Source organism: Neofelis nebulosa, chromosome 5, assembly GCF_028018385.1.
Source record: "Neofelis nebulosa isolate mNeoNeb1 chromosome 5, mNeoNeb1.pri, whole genome shotgun sequence".
Taxonomy (NCBI): Eukaryota; Metazoa; Chordata; class Mammalia; order Carnivora; family Felidae; genus Neofelis; species Neofelis nebulosa.
The window spans coordinates 51,715,506-51,721,505 of record NC_080786.1 but is presented as its reverse complement, the minus strand read 5'-3'; the positions used below and the strand labels follow the sequence as shown (position 1 = coordinate 51,721,505).

Below are 6,000 nucleotides of genomic sequence, written 5' to 3'. Positions count from 1 at the left end.
TATTTTGAATTCCATGACAAGAAGGCTCTGTCTGATTAGGTCACCCCTGAAGTCTCAGACCAGCATAGGAAATAACAAAGAGTAGAGGCTTAATAAGTATTAGTTGAATGATCAAGACGATGAATTAAATGAATTATATAATCATATTAGAACTACTAGTAACAAAAGTAATAACTAGTAGTAGCAAAATTAGCTAATATTTTCAGAGAGCTTACTATGTGTGAGTCATACTTCTAAGTACTCAAGTACTATTTATTTATTTTAAAAAAAATTTTTTTTAACGTTTATTTATTTTTGAGACAGAGACAGAGCATGAACAGGGGAGGGGCAGAGAGAGAGGGAGACACAGAATCAGAAACAGGCTCCAGGCTCCGAGCTGTCAGCACAGAGCCCGATGCGGGGCTCGAACTCACGGACCATGAGATCATGACCTGAGCTGAAGTTGGACGCTTAACCGACCAAGCCACCCAGGCGCCCCTCAAGTACTATTTAACTCATATAATTCTCCTAACACCCTCACAAGGAAGGTACATGTTTCATTTTACAGAGGAGTAAACTGAAGGATGATAGGACAATTTTCTAGACCAATGGTTAACAAAGTACTACCCTTGGGCCAAATCTGGCCAGCTGACTGATTTTGTACATAAAGTTTTGTTGGTTATACAGCCATGCCCATTTGTTTACATATCTTCTAAGGATGCTTTCCCACCACAGTGGAAGATTTGGGTAGTTGTGACAGACTGCGTGACCCAGAATGCTCGAACTATTTGCTTTTTGGCCCTTTATAGGGCATTTGGGGCATGCTGAATATCATGTTTACTTGTGCTATCTTATTGTTGATATCCTGAGAAGACAACCTCACGTTCTTAAACCCCATTTTAATTTTTGATGTTTTGGTAGCATATTAAAGCAAAATCTATCAGTCTATAATTTAAAATCTTTCCCTTGGTGGAGATATGTTAAAAATCCATGACCTGGCTCCTACTACCTCATAGAATTTAGAAATTAAAGATGCCCATGGCCTGTCCCATATGTTTTAAAAAAAAAAAAAAATGGAAAACAAGGTCTGGAGATCCTGATTTATTTCCTAATAGTTATGTGAACAGCCCAGTGGAGGGTCTGGACAAGAGGTCCCCTGGCTTACTAACAGAGGCCCCGGCAGCCCAGCTCTTCCTGCTCATTGGCAGGGCTCCCACAGCACCCACTTTATCTGAGGGACTCATTTTGGAGTCAGTGATTTGGGGACAGAAGCAGGAGGTTGGACTATTTATTTTCTGAATGTATAGAGCCAATTCTAAGCCCTCAACATCAACAGGATCCAGAAAGTCTAGCTAAAGATTGTTATCTCTCTGCTTTACTCTATATTCTGTTATTATTCTGAATTATTCCCTGATTTTTTTGTTTATCTCATTTATGCACAGAGTATATGGGGGAGGGTGTGGGTGAGTGTGAGTGGGTGTTGGAGGTGGTGGTGTGGAGTCTCCAGTTTTCATGACCAAACCTTAAGCGTATGAGAAAAGTGCCTTAAGGTCTAACTAGGACAAATGCAACGTTAGTAAATATTGGTTTTGATACCATCTGAGCCCTGGGGTACAGAGTATGAAAATTCCAAATGGTTATTATTCAAATCAATCAGTAAAGAGCACATTAACGCCTCGGCGGAGCTGCATGGCTCAATTAGCACACACGGCATCCACTCCTCGCTTCTCGGATGCAGCTCACATCACCGAAGACCCTGTGTGAGCAACACTGTGGTTAAGGATATGTCACAGCAAATCAACAAAATATGCGGTTTGATCAGCACATTCTGAGAGCAGATCATTAAAATATGCAACCAGATCCCCCAAGTGCATGAAAAATTAACTAACAAGTTTTGTATCTTGATCAGTTTAATGAGTGAGAAGTCGCTGAACAAGAGTGTCAAATTGTACAGCCCAGCAAGGGGCAGATGATTGTCTGAGAGGAGAGGGGAGGGCCAGAGCTAATACTGTTGGTTTTCAAAATACCGATCCTTAGAATTCAATGTCAGAGAGAGCTGATTAGTATTAAGATGTTGTACAGTCTGTGTCCACCAGGATGTGATGAGATGTAGAGCCTTCTGATGTAAATGAAACATTGATTCTCCTTTTCAGGCTTCACTAAACCTTAATGGGCCCAGCCATGCGCCTAGAAGCCCCTGCCAATGGCATCATATACACATGTGTGGGACTAAGAGGCAGTGGCAGCCTTCTGGAAATATCTAAACCATCTGACCTTGAAGAACAGCTAAAAGGAAGAGAAAAAAAAAAAGCTCTTTAATCAAACTATATCAGAGATGCGGCATGCCATGAAGAAAGAAACAGGGCTTAATAAGCCAGGCATGCCCCCGCTAGAAAGTTGGTGGAGAATTTGAGCAAATTAAGCCCAAGTGGTTGATGATCACTGAGGAAACATGTGAATTGGATTGTCACAGAAGCCTATGGGGACTTCTGTCACCCTGCTATTGGCAGGATGCTGATGGGGAGGCTGACAACCCACTTTTAAAGCAGCCACACATGCCCCCAGTGACTTGGCCCATGTATAAACGGGAACTTGAGCACCAGTCTGTTAATCCTGCTCTGCTACTTTATCTTGGCCGACCGGCTGGCATTGCAGCTGCAGGAGTGTCGGTTTCCCAGGGCATAAATTTACCCCCTTCTCTAATGAGCTGGGCAACAGAAAAATGGCCATCCTGAATAAAAGGCAGAAAGCAAACCCAAATGGGAAACATTGTGCAGACAAAGGAGAAGATTGGCACTCTGGCAAATACTGAAGCTGGAGCTGGCGGCCAGTTACCCTTGTGTTGAGCATGTACTGTTGGGGCAGAGGAGGTGGGAGAGACGTAGACTTTTTTTTTTTTTTTGGTCTTTCTAATTTTTTATTAGATTTTCCCAAAGTGTAGCACATGGACATACCTAGAATGACTTTTGGTCAAATGTGTTATATGGACAAACTTTTAAAATTAGTAACAGTTATGATTCTTTTTCATAAATACCAGATAAAATGGAAATAGCACATCAACTTCCTGATTTGGCTAATATTCTTTTTTAGAGTGAGGTAAAGATAGCAAAAGTGAGTCAAATTAAGTTTAAAGGAAAGTACTACTTATGTCATAGGGCATGTGATAAATGGTGATGTCAAAAATCATAAAGGGATTTTCAAATGGCTGAAGTTTAGAAAAATTTGGGCTAGAATATGTTCCTTGGGTTAAAAAATTTTCATGCGGTTCAGCCTATCAGTTTGGTGTCTGTGTTGAAAAGATGTAGGTTTCTGTTTAAAATGGTTTTAAACAGAAAAGGAAGAACAAGGATAGGAATAAATCATGAAAACAAAAGAAAGATTTTTAAATTTGTCACTTATCCCATTTACATTTGTCAGATGGGCTAAGGGAAGTTCTTCAGCCATAAACCTGAGAGGAGAAAAAAGTTAAGATCTAACAGATTTTTTTTCCATGCTGTGTTTCAACGACACATATTGTGCACTGCTTAATGCTTGCATGGGGGCCAGACCCAGGTCTGCAGAAGGACCTTGCAAGCATCTGTGAATCTCTTTCTTAGAGCAATCAGAAAATGTTAATTTCAAAATTTTGCAATATACAGCCGAAAGGATCTAAAAGCACATCACTGGCGTTCATTAGTATCTTGATTTATACAGAGATACAAAGAAGCTAAGACCGAGAACATACTCTTGTGCTAGCACATTAATAAGTTGTCATAATACCATGAAAATGCTCTTTGGATTACCAAAAATTAATTTGCAACTGTTGAAAGTTTTAATTAAATTTTTATGAAGACTTTTAAACAAATTATAACATGCATCAAAGGTATGCATACTCTCTGTGTATGTATGGCATGCATAGTTACACACACAGACAGATTTATGTACATTTTAAAAAATGTATAAATGTACGTGTGTACCCTCCAGCCAGCTTAAGAAATAGAAGATGGGGCACCTGGGTGGCTCAGTCAGTTAAGCAGCCGACTCTTGATTTCAGCTTAGGTCATGATCTCACAGTTTGTGGGATAGAACCCTGTGTCGGACTCCTTGTTGGGCATGGAGCCTGTTTAAGATTCTCTCTTTCTCACGGGGCGCCTGGGTGGCTCAGTCGGTTAAGCGTCTGACTTCAGCTCAGGTCACGATCTCACGTTCCGTGAGTTCAGGCCCCGCGTCGGGCTCTGGGCTGACGGCTCAGAGCCTGGAGCCTGCTTCCGATTCTGTGTCTCCCTCTCTCTCTGCCCCTCCCCTCCCCTGTTCATGCTCTGTCTCTCTCTGTCTCAAAAATAAATAAACGTTAAAAAAATTAAAAAAAAAAAAAAGATTCTCTCTTTCTCCCTCCCTTCTTCCCCTCCCTCTCCCTCTCTCAAAATAAATAAACTTAAAAAAAAATGACTAGTATTTTGAAGCTGCCAGTGTGCCCCCTCAACACAACCCTGTTCAACCCACCCCTTCCCAGGTACCTATTTTACTGAGCTTCATGTGATCATTCCTTTGCCTCTCTTTATAATCTTACTATGCATGCATGTACTCTACATAATATATTATCTAAATGTCCTGAACGTCAATTTTATATTAAGGGAATCACACCACATGGATTCTCTGTAACTTGCCTTTTCCACTCAATATTATGATTTTAGTATTGACCCATATCAATAGGCATAGATTTAGTTCTTATATTTTCACTCCTATGTACTGTTCCAGTGAATACCCTACAATAGTTTATTCACCTTACTTTTCACGGACATTTGGACTGTTTTCATTTTTTAATATCATGAGTAATGCTGCTTTTACAGGTCTCCTGGTGTCCATGGCCAAGAGCTTCCCTTAGGTATGTACTTAGGGCTGGAATTGCTAGGCTGTCAGTAGTGTCACATGGTTTTCCAAAGCAGTTTATCAGTTTATACGTCCATTGTTTATAAGAGCAATAAAAATAAAGTGACTGGACCTTTACCTTGTAAAATACACAAAAATAAACTCAAATTGATTAAAACTTAAATATAATATCTGAAACTGCAAAATTCTTAGGAGAAAACATAGGGAAAAATCTTCCTGACGTTGGTGTTGGCAATAATTTCTTGAAAATGACACCAAAAACTTAGGCAACAAAAGCAAAAATAATAAGGAACTAAAAAGCTTCTGAACAGCAAAGGAAACAAACAACAGAATGAAAAAGGCAACGTAAGGAATTGAAAAAAAATATTTTCAAACCATGTATCTGACAAGGAGTTGATATCCAACGTATATAAGAAACTTCAACAACTCAATAGCAAGATGATAACAACAACAAAACAAGTAACCCAGTTAAAAAATGGGCAAAAGACTTGAATAGACATTTCTTCCAAGAAGACATACAAATGGCCACCAGGTATATGGAAAGGTGTTTAACATCACTAATAATCATGGAAACACACAAAAAAACCCACAATGATATACTACCTCCACCTGTTAGGATTGCTATTATCAAGAAAACATGGCAAATGTTGACAAGCTTGTAAGAAACTGAAACTCTTGTATACCATTGGTGTGAATGTAGAATGGTGAAGCTACTGTGGAAACAGTATGGTTTATGTTCAAAATAGTAAAACCATTTCATTCAACAATCTCACTTCTGTGTATATATCCAAAGAATTGAAATCAGGATTGCAAAGAGATATCTGCATTTCCATGTTCACTGTAGCATCATTTACAAAAACTAAAGTAGGGAAGCAATCAAAATGCCATTGATGAATTAACAGATAAAGAACATGTATATGCATACAATGGAGTATTATTCAGCCCTAAAAAAGACAACAATGTTGCCATATGTGACAACTTGAATAAACCTGAAGGACACTATACTAGATGAAATAAGCCAGTTGCAGAAAGACCAATAGTTCATGATTCCATTTGTATAAGGTATCTAAAATAGTCAAACTCACAGAAGCACAGCATAGAATGGTGGTTGCCAGGGACTGGGGGCAGGAATGTATGGGAAGTTATTGTCCA

At 39.3% G+C, this 6,000-nt stretch overlaps 1 long non-coding RNA gene across 1 annotated transcript in view; it reads right to left on the bottom strand.

Annotated features, from left to right (window-relative positions):
• Positions 1–1,065: 1,065 nt before the first annotated feature.
• LOC131512078 (uncharacterized) overlaps positions 1,066–6,000 on the bottom strand; it is a 28,338-nt gene continuing 23,403 nt past the window's right edge. The window contains exon 2 of the long non-coding RNA XR_009261922.1: positions 1,066–1,735. This is a non-coding gene — a long non-coding RNA (uncharacterized LOC131512078). The remainder of the gene's footprint in view (positions 1,736–6,000) is intronic.